The sequence below is a fragment of the Canis lupus genome, chromosome 8 (assembly GCF_048164855.1).
Source record: "Canis lupus baileyi chromosome 8, mCanLup2.hap1, whole genome shotgun sequence".
In the NCBI taxonomy this organism is placed as follows: Eukaryota; Metazoa; Chordata; class Mammalia; order Carnivora; family Canidae; genus Canis; species Canis lupus.
The window spans coordinates 26,206,387-26,224,170 of record NC_132845.1 but is presented as its reverse complement, the minus strand read 5'-3'; the positions used below and the strand labels follow the sequence as shown (position 1 = coordinate 26,224,170).

Below are 17,784 nucleotides of genomic sequence, written 5' to 3'. Positions count from 1 at the left end.
CAACAGAGCCTTATGAGGCTACTACCCCCACAAAGTATTAAGAATTTGCTACTTACATGCCAACACATTTCTCTTAAATTCAAGCCTTTCTCAAATTTGAAAAGAAATCAGTAAACACACTGACTGCATCCCATCAAAACTGGTTTCACAATTTGATTCAAAACCACAGGAAAAAAAAAATGAGTAGACTTCCAGGTGAACTGAATGCTGAATTTTTCTTGGGAAAATAAAATGATGTGATCAATCAGTTATTCATGTATTCTTTTAATAAAGATTGTCTGAGGTCCTACAATATTTACACACTTCCCCCACCTCGTAGATTACCCATCCTTGGATGAGCCAGACAATAAATAAGTAAATAAATCAATAAGATCCTGACAAGTGGTGATAAGTGCTATGTGGGAAACCAATGTGGGGCTGAGACAGGTACAAAGAGAGAGGAGAGAAATTACTTTAGGTAGAATAGTTAGGCGGTGATTTTTAAGGTGGGGTCTGGAGAGTAAAAAGAATTTAGCTACAGAGGGTAAGGGTGTGGAAAGGGGGAGAAACATGCTAAAACAGAGGGAAACTGTAGCTTTAAAAAAAAGTCTTGGAGTAAGAAGGAGCTTCATATGTTCTAGAATAATAATAGTAATATTCAGAGCTAACACTGTTCCAAGTGCTTTACTTCCATGATTTCATTTAACTTAAAGAAGGCCAGTGTGTCTGGCACATGAAAAGTTCTTACTATATATTAATTGAATAAATGGATTTTAAAAATAACTCTCTACATCCTATTGAAGTCTAATTACTTATCCATGTGATGCAAAAGATAGGATTGGAAAGGACCTGGCATGTGAATATTGAAAAAGATATTCAGGATGCTAACTAGACTTACTGCGGTGTTCCTTTTTCAACTTATACAAATAATGAATCATTATATCATACACTGGAAACTAACAGAATATCACATGTCAATCATACCTCAATAGAAAAAAAAAGAGGAAAAAAGGTACTCAGATGACACTGATGTGCACCCTTATTACTTGAACAAATACCACTACTCTAAGTAATGAGTGTATTTTCAAGGTGCTCCTTCTGGAATATGTATCTTTCACTGCGTTTTACAACAAGGAAATTTATCTGGATAAAAGGCCACAGCACCGCACAACTCCAGGGGGCACCATTCACGTCAGCTTCTTTGTGAATGGTGCCCCCTGGAATTTTGTAATGCAGTGGTCTTGCTGATGAAGCTGTATTTCCACAGAGGTCACTGGGATACAAAGTAGATGTGTCGGGCTTACATAATTGCACTTACCTCTGAAGATAAAAAAGAAAAGAGAAGAAAAGTTGAATCTCCTTAGAAGAGGCTCACAGAGAATCCTTCTGGGGAACACATACCATATGAACATTTTATCTCAACACTTTAGTGCCTGAACCATTTTGCTAATTTGACATGGGAAGCGCTAATAAGATAAAAAGCTCAGGCGTCCTTATCCCATTAGCACTTCCTCTATAGTTTTTCTGACCCACATTCTGACCTGATCTCTCCCATATTCCCCATGGCTTGTATTGTACTGATTAAAACCTTCATCCTTTTGAAAAGATGTTGGGGAATTGACTGGATTTAACTAAAATTTCCAGCTTAAATTACTGTGTGATTTTTAGCTGATCAGAATCCATTTAGCATAGGCGGCAGTGGCCAAGTCAGGGGATAGACGACAGAGTAGAGAAAGGATATAAACAGAAGGAGCCAGTTAATAGGCAATTAAAGCTTCACTGCCTTCCCACCACCACAAAGCTCCTTATCTAGACTCACAAACGCAAGGAAGAAAGCCAGCCAGTTGAAATCGCTGTTTATTTTGCTCAGCCCTTTCAGAGTTTTCTTTCTGTTTTGTTTTTGTTTTTGTTTTTCAGATTCATCTGCATTCACTCAGAACTCATTTCAACTCGCTAGCCTCATCTCTCACTAAACTATTTTAGAATTTCCCTTTATTAGAAACATTTAGATTTCTCTGTATTAGAAACATACCAGTGTATTTTACAGAAAAAAAAATAATTAAGGAATATGACTGTATTCATCCTTATCAACTCTAAGTGAGACATCATCTCTTTTTGCTCTTCTCCTGCCAGGATCCATATCCAGGCTTCAATTATTTCCTGTTTTAATTACCATAACCACCTACTTCTTGGCCTTTGTTTCCCATCTTTTCTCCTTCTCCTTCAGTTTAAATCATTCCTGCCAAGTCAATTTTCCTTTCATGCAAGGGACCACGTCCATGTATTCCTTGGATCTTGACCCAAGCTTCTTTGGTATTTATGCCTCAACTTTGGACTCTGCCAGCTTCAAGATGCCATTCTTCTACTAGCACCTTGTTTTCTGCCTCCCCATTCAACTTGGGCAGGATTAGCTCCTTAGCACCCAGTCTTGTCTTTCTTTCTGTTTCCCAATTTGATGGTATATTATGCAGGTAGGAGGCCGGCCCATCCTTATTCTGTTTGTCAAGTAGAGTCCAGTACTATCAAATAGGAGACCTAGAGACCATGTTGCCTGAGTGTTCATTTCACGGAGGACCAAACGCACACAGGAAGCTCAGATAGCTGGCTCACAGTCATCCTGTAGCAGATGTAGCACCCACGTAGCAAAAACCAAGGTAGATCCAGATTTCCTGATTCTTCCTTGTAGTTCTTCCTCTTCATCAGTGGTTCCTAATGTTTCCAAGCAAGAGAACCCTTTCTTGACGTTAAAAATTTTTTAAAGAGACCTCTGGTTAGATATGGTAGCTTGAGAACATTTGTTTATCTCCTTTTCCTGACAAAAGTCCATCTAAAACTATTATAAGACAGAGATGTAAATCCATAATACCCAGTGAAGAAAAAGAAGGTATCGATGAAAGACAGAATTTTACTAAATTCTAGAAAATGGAGAGTGGTTTGAGGAATAATTACTGATAAGGGGCAGAAACAGGACAGTTAGAACAGTTAGCTTTCTAAGCAACTACATAACATACATTGTTTTTTTTTTTAAAAACTATATTAAAAGAAAAAGGCACTATTTTTAAATTGAGCAATTCTGTATAATAAAAATCACATTTTAAATTTTGAGTGATTAAATGCTCAAAAGATTAGTTAAAATTCAGGAATATTTTAAAATAAATCTCTAATTTCTTGATCAGATAAGATCTGCATACATGGGAAGCACAGTATACATATACTGGGAAATGTCATTTTGTCAATATATAGATACTGTTTGATATCTGAATGGTTGAATGAACCGCTTGCAATAACTTGTTAGCTATTGCACTTTGTGAACCACAACTCCAACTCTGTGAATCTGTTAGAGAGCTTAATGGCTACTTGAATCCAGTCAGGATTAGAAAACACCAGAAGAGTCCAATTCTTCTTGGCAAACCGTGATACTTCAGTAGAAGAAGACAGTATTTCTTTGTAGGACCCAGTACCAGTAGAAGATTTGGATTATAGGAGATTTGAACATTTGAGGGAGAATATAGAAGCAAAGGATCCAGGGAGTAGAGAGGTATTTACCTATGCAAAGAGTAGAGTTCAATAACAAAACAATGTATTTGAACAATGCAGAAGGCTCATCAAGGTCATATTTAGGAGGTTGGGCTTAATTGGGACCAAGTCAGGCTCTACTTCCTGTTTTTAAATAATTCAAATAACTCAATTTTTGACTTCTATTCATGTATATAATAGTAATTTTATTTAGGTAATTTTAGAAAAAATTTTTTTCCTGAATCGATTAGATAATTGTCTTCATTCTATAATCAGTTATGAGATACAAGCCTATATCAACAGTGAATAGTGCTGTAGGCAGTATCTCCATCTTCTCCTACACTTTCAGCCCGGACCAGCCTTTTTCTATACCTAGTGTATAAAGGACATTTGTCCAGCCAACCAGCTCCGGTTCTATCTTCTTGAATGCATGCTTTAGGAATCTTTGTATATTCACAATCTTTGTCAAATTAGGTCTATCTTGATAGCTTCCAGATCTTGAAAGTTTCTTAGTTTTAAGAGTATTGACCAAAAAGACTTAATTCTGTATTTTTCAAAAAAAATAAAACATTTTTGAAAAGAGAAAATCTCTCTAATATGGAAAATCTTTATATACCTGATGCAACTCTGAATTACTACTTTATAGTAGTATAGTAGTATAGTATAGTAGTAACTTTATATCTCTGATGCAACTCTGAATTACTACTGTTACTCTCAACTTCCTTGACAGCACATTATTCTCTTTTCCCCATTTTCCTCTCCCTGTCTCATCCTTATTTTTCAACTGTCTTAATTTTTTTGGCTCTCAAATTTCAACAAGAGGTACGAGGACTATGATAATGTTGGAATTTCGAATTTTTTTCCGTAGTGGTGACTATGTCCAACTTAGTCAGTAGCCTTCTAATGAGCAAACAGAGTTCTATTAAGTATAAACTAACAAGTAAGAAAGTAAGTAACACCCAAACTCCACTTGTTAGATTTTACGAAATAAGTTTTTTGTTTTGTTTTTTTAAGTAGGCTCCATAGAGCACAATGTGGAGCTCAACATGGAGCTTGAACTCATGACCCTGAGGTCAAGATCTGAGCTAAGAATTGGTAAAATAGCCACCTGAGCTATCCAGGTGCACCCAAAATGAGTTGTTTACAGTCAGAGCAATAGATAAATAGAGACCACCTGAAGGACTAGCTCAGTGGGCTGAACTTAAAAAAATAGAACTTTTAGGAAAAGTTACTGTGTTAGCAAATACCTTCTCCTTATACATGAAAATTGCCAATGAAAGAATGAAGGTGAGTAGTATGGAGCAGAAGCTCAATTATAGAAACAGCAGTAAGTATTACGCTATTGTAATGGTACAACTTTCTGGGGAAAAATATTTTGGAAGTACTTTACTATTGTTTTTTTTTTATCAGTCAAGACCAGCTATGGGGTACACCTGGGTGGCTCAGCGGTTGAGCGTTCTGCCTTCAGCTCAGGGCGTGATCCCGCGGACCTGGGATCGAGTCCCACATCAGGCTTCCTGCATGGAGCCTGCATCTCCCTCTGCCTATGTCTCTGCCTCTCTTCTGTGTCTCTCATGAATAAATAAATAAAATCTTTTTTTTTTTAAAGGCCAGCTATGGTAACAAAAGGGAAAAAAAAAGAAATTAATTCTTTTTCATGCCATAAGTCCAGGGTGGGTCTGGGGATTGGGTTTGGAAGGCACACGTTCTCCTCTTTATAGTGACTCGGTGATCCAGGCTGATGAAAGCTCTAACTCAACACATACTTCCATGTTCCCTCAGCAGGGAGGAGGATGCATACTGGCCAGGAAGGTTCTTCCTAGAAATGACACATTACACTCCCACTCAGGAGTATTCTAGAAAATGTTCATCAGCCAGATTTTGAGGAAAGGAAAAACACTAATATGCAGTGTTTGCAAATATCTGACTATAAATACTCCCACAGTGACTGATTTCAAGTTACCAACGTGATCACCATGGAGTAAGGAAGAAACAGACCATCATATAGCATTTTTGCCACATAGACAATAGACAGGAATACTCTCAAAAACATACATGACAGTAAAATGTAATGAAATAATTAGGAAGTGATGCTTTTGGATATTTATCTTTGTTATAAATTATTTCTTGGTTTATATAATTTAATTGTTAATAATATTTTCATCTATAGGTTCACCAAATTTGTGCTGGCAAGAGTCAGTATAAGCTCCAGGACACCACTGGGTCCACTTTATCAGGGAAAGCAAGTACGACCAATCCTATCTTTAAAGGGAGCAGGGAATGCAATCCTGCCTTGCACGTAGAATGAATACTTCAGTTTCCATGGAAGCCTTGACAAGCAATTTTAAATCATATTTATTTTTCAAAATTCTAGTGAGAAATTGAAGACAGGTTAATTAGACTTAGGCAGAAGAGCAGATATTTTAGGATTACTCAGTGAATGGCTCGGTTAGCTAACACTAATCTATCAGCTACTTGAGGACCAGGAGTAGATTTGTTCATCTTTGAACTCTTAGTCTCTAGTGCAATACCTGGCATACACAGGTTCTCAATAAGTATTTGTATGAATGAACTAAAGTTAGCAGGATGTATTATTTTCTGTTTCTGCTTAATCTATTCTATATGCAATAAAGGTGCTAAGATAGCATTATGCAAATGCATTATTAAGTTGCTGAAATATTAGATGCTATGAGTGCTTTACAATGAAGGAATAATTTCTTTGGCTCTTTAGACAATGAGAAGACTAATTTTTATTATTATCAATCTCAGATATTGCAATTAATACGGGCGGGAACGTGTTTTGTCCTCCTGTGACTGTAAATATGAAGGCTCTACCATCCAGTCTAAGCACAGATGTGGTGCGTGCATTTGCTAAAGTAACAATGGAAGTGAGTATAACTGGTTTGCTTCTAACTCATGCTGCATTCATTTTCCCAACATATTGTGTAAAGTTGTCATAGTTTGGTGACAGAAAGATCATTTGACTAAAATCTTGGGGCCTTTTTCATCAGTGATGCCTTTTAAAGCCTTTGAAATTTGACACCGATTCACTGAAATGATATTTTAGTGAAATGGTGTGTTTTTCTTTAATGGTCTGTTTCTCTTCTAAGTTGCAACAATTTCTGCCTGTGGAGTCAACAGGGCTCAAATTGTAATAGTTAATTGAAAGTGTTTTCTTTTTTGGAATCTCTAAGATACCTTCTTCCCTAAATAATAATAATAATAATAATAATAATAATAATAATAATAATATAGAAAAAACTTTCCCTCCAAAATATTTTTTAATATTTTACAACTAGTTATTTGTATATTTTAAAATTAGTTATTTATTAAATATGATGCTCTTTTTCAAAATAATCTTTTCCTCCTCTCCTCACTCCTCCCTTCCTCTCTCCTCCCTTTCTTCCTTCTCCTTCCCGTTTCTTTTACTTTTATTCCTATCATTTTGCACAGATTTTGCTAGCATACTAGTACTGCAAAGTTTTCTTAACTTCCAGGAATACAACAGGCCCATGAACCTGGCTTTACTCTGCCCATACCTCTAGTAAGAGCCCAGTTTTCTCTTAAAATCTTTAAAGCATTATTATCATATTTTTTCTACAAATAAAGTGCATTTGTTCCCCTCAACACCCACTAATTTTTTAGTAGGAAAGCAATGTGCTATAAATGAAAACAATTATTTTGTTATATGTGGCAAGCAGTATTCAGTAAGAGAAGCAGAATCATTAGGGGCTATATATACAGATATCTCACATATCTTTACATATAAGGGGGACTGTAATAGAGATTTAACCTCATACATTTGTTAGAGCTGGACAAGTATTCTCTATAAGGCTGCTGTCTTTGTGTCTGATGCTAGGGCTATAAGTCCACAGGGTAGGCAGTCATGAAGGGAAGGTGGGTGTGACATCCAATATCAGGCATAAGCTGGAAACGCTCAGACCATTTCTTGTTACCTTTGATTTTGATGGTATAGGTGACCTGCAGAAGCCAGGGCCCTGTATCGTATTGCTACAGACTTGGCTAAAGAGTTGTAGAAGCTGGAGAAGGATCTATAGGCAAGTTGAGAAGATGCAGGCCCAGCCCCTGCCTCATGCCAAGGAGTTGACTCAGCAGATTAATGATAATGTGTGTGAGTGAGTACAAAATGACTGCTACTTCCTTTCTGCCTTCCATATCTCACAAGAATTTCTCTGTGGCCTACCCTCGCTAGAGACACCCACAAAGAGGAATCTGGAAACTGAATTTGGCAGAGCCAAGTTGACACATTACAAAGTCATGACAGTTTGTAAAGGAGTCTTTCTTCTCATGGTCCTTTACTCAACCCCATATCTAATCTAACACAGTTATTTTTTTCTTTTTTTTAATCTAACACAGTTGTATCAGTTCTACCTTCAAAGCATATTTTGAATTCATCTTTCCCTTTCCATATCTAGTTCCACTTTCTAGAACAAGCCATCATTTTCTCCCACTGGTGACTCCTACAATTGGTTTTACTGTTCTGCCTTCACTCTTACAGGTCTCCAACTACTCTCTAAAAGGCAGCCAAAGTTGGGCAAGACTCTGCCCTCTTTAAAACCTATCAAATCTTCTTGTTACCCCTAAAATAAAATCCACAATCCATGACAACACAATGTATAACATGTGTTGTCACATGATCCCAAACCAGCTTCATCTCTGATCATTCTCTCTTTGTTCACTAAACTCCACTCACACCGATGTCCTCTTGCTTCATTCATTCCTTAAACTCTTCCTGCTTCAGGCCTTAGCACATACAATTCACTTTGCCTGTAATCGTATTCTCTCAGATTTTCATTACTCTGTCTTCTTTTAGTCCTTCAGAAATGACACATTCCGAGAAAAGTGTTCCCTTAACCCAATTATAAATAAGTACTACCCTCCAATTTTTCAAATGTTTCTTCTCATAGCACTATTTTTTTCACTCAAACATTATTACAATCTGAAATTCTATAGTAATTGGTATTCACTTTTTAAATATATGTCCCTGTCTTCTCCCATAAGACTATATACATTTTTTGTAAAGACAAAAGTCACAATTTTTCTGTTCACTATATACCTACAGTGTAACTCAGTACCTGACAGTAAGTAGTCAATAAATGTGTGCAGCATCCATGAATGAATGTGGCATTCCATAACCAAGTGAATTAGTCCCAAGTAACCAGCTTAATTTCACATGGAAAAAAAAATAGAGAGGAGATATATTTACAATTATAAGAAGAACAGAGAGATTTTAGAGATTTGTGGCATATCTGCTAAATGATTGTTATACAATCATTACAATTATGATTTGTATTTAAAAAATCACATGGAAATAGAGAAACTACTTATGAAATGGTGTTAAAAATAAGGGCAAAAAATAAATAAAATAAAATAAAATAATAAAATAAAAATAAAAACAAGGGCAAAATATATTTAATATGATTTTAGCCAGGTTGTAAAAGATACATGAGAAAGCAAGGGAAAAAAACTGAATCAACATGCTAATATTGCTTTATTGGAATCATAAGATTATGATCCTTTCTCTTGTTTTCTAAATATTTTATAATAATAAAAGGCAAAAATAGAAATGTCTAATATTTTTATGTCATCAGTTTATGGAATAGTTTCACAAATATTATTTTAAATGATATTCAACAATCCTATAAGGTGTCTAGAACTGTATGTGAAATCTCCATTTTATAATCAAGAAACTGAAGAGGAGAGATTGTTAGTTGCCAAAGTCAAGCAATAGCAATGGGAGAGCCCACACCTTAACCAAGCTAGACTCCTAAATCTACAATTCCAAAGACCTTTCTATTTTGTCCCGCTGCCTTCTAGACAATGCCATACAATAAGGCAGTGGAACACTGAGGATCGAGGGCTAGGATAGGAAGGCAGTTACGGGGGATCCCTGGGTGGCGCAGCGGTTTAGCGCCTGCCTTTGGCCCGGGGCGCGATCCTGGAGTCCCGGGATCGAGTCCCACGTCGGGCTCCCAGTGCATGGAGCCTGCTTCTCCCTCTGCCTGTGTCTCTGCCTCTCTCTCTCTGTGACTATTATAAATAAATTTAAAAAAAATTTTAAAAAAAAAAGGAAGGCAGTTACAGTGCCACTTTCCACATCTACAAAAGAGAAAAAACGTTGATCCACTGTGGTTCTCTTTCCTGCTGAGCCCGAAGGTAACTTCAGAATCCTTCCTAACAAAGCTCCAGTAATCACTACTGATGTGATACATGATCACTACTGAGAATTCAAACCCATCTAAAAAAGAAGAAAACAAAAGCAGTGCAACTAGATAGAAGAGTATGACCAAGGCCAACACAATGTGGTCAAATTTGTTGGAAATGAAGACAAGTAAACTTAGTGACCAAGAGACTTAAGAAACATCATTTGGGCTCTACCAAGATAATGGGAATAATAATAAAACAGTATTGAAATACTGAAATGTAATGGTTGATATGTACTAAGGTGTGGCCAAGATATTAACAACTATAAATTATGTAAAATGGGAAACATATTGAATATTATATATTATATGTATTAAAGTTGAGACAGGTATTGAAAATCAATGATAAGAAAAATAAGTACTAGGGACGACTGGGTGGCTCAGTAGTGGAGCTCAGTGGTGCCTTTGGCTCAGGTCATGATCCCCAGAGTCCTGGGATTGAGTTCTGCATCGGGCTTCCCACAGGGAGCCTGCTTCTCCCTCTGCCTATGTCTCTGACTCTGTCTGGCTCTCATGAATAAATAAGTAAATTAGTTTAAAAAAGAAAAGAAAGTGCTATAGAATATGGTGAAGTTCAGAAAATGGAGAATTCATTGTGATAACCTGAAATGCTTTCGTATGGGTACACTGGAATGTGAGGCAGACCATGAAAGGGAAACATTATTCAAGTAGGAAATAAGAAAAAAGAAAGACTTTCCAAGTGAAAGAGATGGCATATACTATGTGTAGTGTGAATCTCACTCTGTAAAAGTAGAATAAATAAGATATTCTTAGAATAATGAGAACTCTAGGTCTTGCAACCATCGAATTTAAGACCGTGGAGGAATTCCATGTACTATGACCATTATCCTCAGCATCCCATCGCCCAATATTATGAATAAGTCTGAAAAATCAGAGAGATTGCAGGATTTGACAGTGATTGTATGCCAGTCAGAAACCAAGTAAATACTATCATCCAGTTCCCTTAATTCCCACTCCAGTGCTTCTTCCACTTCCCTATAGGACTTCCAGCTGAGCTGGACATAAAGAATTCCAGAAGGGGCAGTAATTCCTGAAGTAGGTAAAGAGTTTGGTTTTTGCTAACTAATGGAGAACCATTGAATATTTTAGAGCACCACAGTGAACGATGAAATTTTTATTTTAGACAGATTATTCTGAAAGTGGTATTCTGGGCATTTAAGGATTGGAGAGAAATACTTTGAAGATTTTGTAGCTATCCAGGCCTGAAATGGTACCTGCCTTAACTGGGGTGGTAGTTGCAAATGTCAAAAAATAGAGCATTTAAAATACAAGAAATATATCTATGAGCTCTATCTGACTTGGGAATTAGTTGGATATTAGAAATCAACAGAAGGAGGAATTCAAAATAAAGTAAAAAATATGTGTGGTGTGTATGTGTATATATATGTATATATATGTGTATATATACATGTATTATGTATATGTATATATATTTACAGAGTTATGCATATGTAAATATATGTGTATTAGTATGCTATGGGATCAAAAGTAGCAAGGATCAGTTTGGTTACGAAGGATGAAGAGGGTGGTGAATTTGTTTCTGACATATTTTGATTGGTATAAATTTGCCACACTCAGTAAGAAATGTGGGATCTATTAAAAGAATAACAAGGTTGAAGACAGATCTGAGATGAAATCAGATCTTAGCTAAAGTAGAATCTAGAAGACATTATTAGTAGACCACTGGAAAGTGCCTTAGGACAAAAGGACACTGAAAGAGTATGGGGGCTTCTAAAGTAAAAAAGCACAAGTGCTATAAGCATTTGGGAACTCAATAAAAAATTGATTTATTTTTCAGCACCTTAGTGGGGTAGAGAAAACTATATTAGTTTGAGGTAAAATGACAACATTAGAAGGCTCTGCTCTTCATACAGACATTTTACAACTCCAAATGTCTCTTCCATCTGTCACAAAAGTGGGTGGAACATACTGTACCATCTTAGAAATTTGAGGGCATTTATATAAAAAGTACTTGGGCAAATGGCAATTTCTATCACAGCAGAAACATATGTAAAATTGTATAGTATTCTGGGAGGCTCACAAAATTTTTCTTTAGAATATTTTCGCTGGAGCAGAGGTCAAAAATCTGAATGCAGCATAGGAGTTTCTAAGTCATATTTATTTAAAAGATATAAACGCTTTATTGCATTTTGATCCAGAGGAATGGAGAAGGAGTTGGCAGCAAGAAGGAGGGAAAGACCGAGAAAAGCTGTTTCCAGGGTAAAAGTTTTGGAACAGAGGTGGAAAAATTAATTTAGTTTTGCCTCTCTTAGAGGGTGTGTGAGATAGAGGAAGCTGCAGTTTTAGGCTTAGGGCTCATGGGACCCCACTACTGGGAAACCTGTCTAGTCTCTCTTTACTTTCCGAAGGGACAGAGTGGTTGATAGACTCCTATTCTTTCCTTAGACCTAGAGTTTCCATTCAGTCTTTCACTAATGTTGAATTTACCCTATATTTCCAGTGAAAGGTAGATCAGTATACATGAGGAGAAAATAGAAAAAAGGGAAACATTTGGCTCCTGGTATATATTTCTTTTTGATTCACATTTGGTAAATGGTAATTTACAATTTTAGATATACCTCTGCCCTCTTTGTTTTAATTTCTCCTAAGTTTTAAACGCATTTCTTGTGAGCCATTTTTTAAAATTAATTTAGAAAGTTTGACCCACTTTTAAGTCAACTTCTCCTTTTATTTTTCTCTGGAAACTAAAATGAGATGTTTGGATTTCTGTTTAATAAACACAAATATTCAGGAGTGTGGTTTGTACATGAGCAACAACTTCTGTTTGGTAATTGGCATTCTTCCTCTTTCTGGTGAATCACATTTGTACAGCTGAATTTAGAAACACTTTACTAGAAACATTGCCAACCTTAATATTATACTTTTTAATATTTTAAAAAGCCACTGATTTAAAATAGTAGAAAGAAAAAGTCATAGCAACTAAAAATGACACTGAGGTGAAATAACTGGAATCACTTTTTCTCTTAAACAGATAGTAAAACGACATTTGGATCAGAGAGGCCTCATTCACATTTGATAAGCTCTAGATCTTAAAGGATGTTCTAAATGCATTTCCACTTATTTCTGATGGAATGGTGACTATATCCTAGGAGCTCAATAAATATTTTTAGAACAAAAAAAGAGAGAAGAGAATCGATATATATACATATATATTACAATTTTTAAAGTGGAAATATACAGATTGAGTTTTCTTTTTAAAGACAAGAAACTCAAAAAATTAAATGAAAGCTTTGTCAGGTGTAAACCTCATAATGAAATGTGTAGCTTGATGCCAAGTCCAATGTACTGCCAACTCACTTATCTGTGTTAGCAACTCTGTTTTTTTTTTTTTGTTGTTGTTGTTTAAAAAAAATATACCTTTTTTAATATTTCCTTTTATTTATCCACTTGTCCTGAAAATGAAACCTAGGGGATTGCTGCATGACCGGCAGCTCTGGGGTAAGCTAGAAGGCTAAGACTTCCACTGTGTCCTATTACGTGCCCAAAGCACACAACCTGCCATGTAACCACACAGCCACAGTTGGCCACAGCACAGGATCATTGCTCAGCTCTAGTAGCAGGTGGCTGTTAGCTGAAACCAAAGGTTGACATTATCCTTACAACTGTGCCTTGGTCCTGTGCCTACAAATATAAGACATGGTGATTGTGTCATGGGTTGTGGAAAGGTATTTCTGGGGTTGATATTCACATTTATAGTTCGTGTAGTTTATGTATTTATCAGCACAAGTATGTACAAACTTTGTTATGTGTGTGTATCTATATATAGAGAGATCTAGATATATGTTTTTTTAATTTTTTAACTAAGAAAAAAGGTTTTACACATTTTTTCTCTTTAGGTTACAGCTGTCAATTTGGTTTCGAATGCCAGGTTGGTGTCTATGTCTGTCTGGTGTTTTGCCATTTCACAGCAACAGCCATAAAATGAGCTTTCAGATTCTCACATAGGGAGGGTTGCAGATCTCTGGGGACGTTACGTCCAGGAACCTTTTGTGCTGCCTATAAAATACAGACCTAGTAATTCAGCAACTGTGGAGCTGTCATCAAAAAGAGAGGGAGACCTAGAAGGAAAGGGAATGAATATTCATATAACAAATGCCGCTTAGAGAAGCCGGGAAAATAACTGATAAACCAATATATTTGGCTGAGGTATTTCACAAGATTGAAAGAAAAGATATTAAAATATGGATGGGTGGAAGGCATTTCAGGAGGAACTAGTCACCAGATGGTAAGTAATTCTAAAACTCTTTTCTTTGTATCTATGACTTAGAAAAACGGTCATAGTAAAATGACCTCTGAGAAGGATACTTTTTTAGAGGATTCTCAAATAAAGAGTAAGTTCATGTTGATGCCACTCAAAAGATTAAGCAACACATTTGATTCCTTTTTATCCAAGTTACCAAGTTCTTTGAAAATCAGGACATAGAAAGAGCTATTTCTGTGAAAAAGTCAGCCACATTTATCGTTTATGGAGGGAAATAGCATGATACAAAAAAGACGTAAACTAAGACTTTACCTAGTGATTCTAGAAGCTTGTTTCCCACAGAGAGTTTTGGCCCAGGGCATTTTAAAATTAACTGACTGGGTCAAGGGAAAGAGGTACCTTTATAGCCTGCACTGGCTAAACCTGGTCATAAACATGTCTGTGATGGCATAATAAACTTTCATTCAAAGCCACTAGGCCAAGTAAGTAGATTGTGAAAGTTACATTATACCCAGGTCTAGAGTTCAGAAGCAAACAACACACTGTGGACTTTATTCCCTGAAGAGATTATGAACTTTGGGTTCATATTAATTTGTGGAAAGTATGCATCACAGGATTCAGGTTCATACTATGTCAGTTTGATGGAATCAAACCCTGTTCAGTAATAGGCTGGGAGCCCCTTCTAATAACTGTTAAAGGATTGGGAAATTGCCCCATTGCCCTGATGCCTTTTATACCAAGGGTTGCACAGAGCTTTGATGGCTGTGAATTTTTTGTCTGTGGCCATCAAACTAACATCCATCACATCTTTTTAATCCATCAAACATCTTCTGCTAGGCCTCTAGCTCCTAGAAATCAAATGAAACCATACTAGAAGAGAAGACTGGCTCTTGTTCCTTTTCTCAATCTGGTATTTGCTTTTGGTGTTTTTGCAACCATTCAGGCACCAATGTGAGGCTGAAATCTGCCATCCAACAGAAGCCCAAACGTTGTGCCTGCCCTCCCTCCTCCGGTTGGCCTCCATTGGAGACCATCTCTAGCCTAGAATTTTGTCAAGTTTGCCACTGGCCTTGGGACTGCTGACTTGGACTGTTGGTCCCTACAAAGATTTATACATCTGTTAAGAGTATTTTCTTAAGTTCCTACTGAGACAAGTACCAACTTCCTTCATCCTCTCACTGGGAACTTCCAAAACATTTTGGAGTCAGAGTCAGCCTAGCTATAACAAATTGAAAATCAGTAGAACTGAGTTTTGATCCTGACCCTTGTACCAACTGTTCAATCCAAGACAAGTTCCATCAAATTCTTGGGCTTCAATTTCCTCATCCATGTAAACACTAACTCCCCACTGAGGTTCCTTCCCATTTCCAAAGTTCTTTGATTTTGTGCTTACATACCAATGGTTAAGATTAGTCACAAGAACTGAACTTTTAGAAAAGGGCCTATTTAAGTAGATCTTCCTTACAGGTTAACAGCAACATCAAAGGAGTTTTCCTTTGAGTATGTGCAGTCAAATAAATCCAAGCATGACCTGAAGTTTTCAGAAACATGATTATAGACATCACTGTCCTTTGTATTTGAAGAGAGAGCTACTGACAGTGATTGCTATGTCTCTGGATGGGAAACTGAGCACATCTAAATGTGCTCAATAACCCTTTTCAAACACAGAGGAAGGTTAACCATATTTGCTAAGTTTATCACGGAAGGTAACTTCTGCCAACAGTATGAATCACCTTACCCTTCTATTACTAACCACCAAGTAAATCTGTCTAAAGCTATTGTTTGCAAGCCCAAAGCTACTACGTGATTGGAAATAGTTTTTCAGTATGTCCCAAAGTGATTTAAAACCATTTTTATTAGAGATGTTACATTAATCTTATTATTAGTGGCATTATCACTATTAGTATTCAGTTGTCTTGTTTTGGGTCATTGATAATTTTCAGCCTAACTAAACCAAAAGTTTAGGCCTAAGTAAGAGAATTGCCTCAAATAACCAGCTTCAAAGATACTACTGAAGAAAGCTCTCTATGAAGTCTTTGGACTAATATAGAAAGTTGTCGAAATTTAGGTATTGAGCTTCCAGCGCTTGTAGAATCAGCAACAGTTCTTCCATTTTCAGAGACCCCAAAACATTGAAATAATTTTAACTTTCTCTGTCTTTTAGTCACATCAGTGGGAAATCATATCCATCAATTAAGCCTTACTAACTCACTCATCATATCAACTGTTTTTGGCAATGAGGAAACCGAGTATCTGAAAGAATGAGGAATTTCAACTCACACAGCTAAAAATGCTACTTTATTTTATTTTTTAAAAAGATTTATTTATTTATACATGAGACATAGACTGAGAGAGAGAGAGGCAGAGACACAGGCAGAGGGAGAAGCAGGCTCCTCGCAGGGACCCCGATGCAGGACTCGATCCTGAATCCCAGGATCATGACCTGAGCCAATGGCAGATGCTCAACCACTGAGCCACCCAGCTGTCCCAAAATGCTATTTATTCTAATAGAAACCTAATTAATTCGAAGTTTTAATTTTCAACCTGACTGTAATTTTGTCCTTCATTGTTGTGCTTACTCAGTTAGAGTACTATTCAATTACAGAAACTATCCTAAGTTATGAGACTGTGAAGATAAGCAGGACAGAACCCCTGCCTAGAGGGGGAGATATTCAGTGAGGCCATTTCCATCACAGTCTGGTGGGGGCTATGAAGGAGGGAGCACCATGTGAGGAGGATGTAACTCAGGAGGGATGAAGAATGTACCAACTGTCTTCAAAGATTGAGGAAATAGTAGCATGGAGGAAGAAAAGGTGGAGAAAAAAGAGAGAATGAAGTCAAAGGGGACTTGTGGATCATGGAAAGAGTTCTGTATAAGAGAAGCATTGGGTACAAGTTGGGAAAATGACTTGGAAATCCTGAAGAGTATCTTATACAATGATGATAAATTTTAATGTTATTTGGAGAATGATGAGATACTGATGGATTTTAATCAGTCATGACAGTATGGAAAATAGTTTTCAAGGGAAAGGGCTAAAAACAATATAAGCTAAGAGCCTACAGAAGTCAGACGATTAAATGATTAGATCCTGAAATGAAGGCAAAAGGTCATAGGATTAGGACACATTTCACAGATGTTAAAAAGTTATGACACATTGGATTTGGATACTGAGTGGATATTTATAGAAGAAAAGAAATACCTGGACAGACATTTATGAACATTTAAGGCTTCTGGTTAGGTTAGCTATTGTAGAACAGAGGAAGCAAGTTACTTTTGAGGTACCCCAAAGAGATCTAAATCTTGGTTAGCCTGAGAAACAATTTTACTCAACATATCTGTATGTTAGAATCTGGTAAAGATACAGCTCTTGGAATTGTTAGGAACAAATAAGAAAAGAAAATCCAGAGAGAACTTATTAGTGAGAAAAGAGCTATATGCATAGTCCTGAGGAACAGGAAGATATGCATTTGTTGGAGAAAAGGGGGCTGCTAATGGCAAGTCATGACAAGACTGCCTGCCTCTAACATTTGCAGGACAAGAGTACAGAATAAGTTGCTATAAGACCTTACGCCCTTCTCTTTCAATCCTTGGCTCCACCTGCTATGTTGCATGAGTGTGGATAGCAGATACCTCAACCTGCAAATCCAAATTCCATCCAAACCTCCTCCCCCATATATGCCACTTTTTGCATATATGGGCATAGAGGGAGTGCATTCTGGTAGGACATCCCTTGGGGAGGACAGACACAGAGAAGAGGCCCAATTTGGTCACAGAAGCAGGCCCAGAGCCATGTGGGAAAAGAAATATGGTAGCCCAAGTAG

General features: G+C 36.8%; 1 long non-coding RNA gene across 1 annotated transcript in view; it reads right to left on the bottom strand.

Moving 5' to 3' along the window:
- LOC140638023 (uncharacterized) overlaps nucleotides 1-14,320 on the bottom strand; it is a 60,005-nt gene extending 45,685 nt beyond the window's left edge. The window contains exon 1 of the long non-coding RNA XR_012035146.1: nucleotides 14,275-14,320. This is a non-coding gene — a long non-coding RNA (uncharacterized lncRNA). The remainder of the gene's footprint in view (nucleotides 1-14,274) is intronic.
- Nucleotides 14,321-17,784: the final 3,464 nt, after the last annotated feature.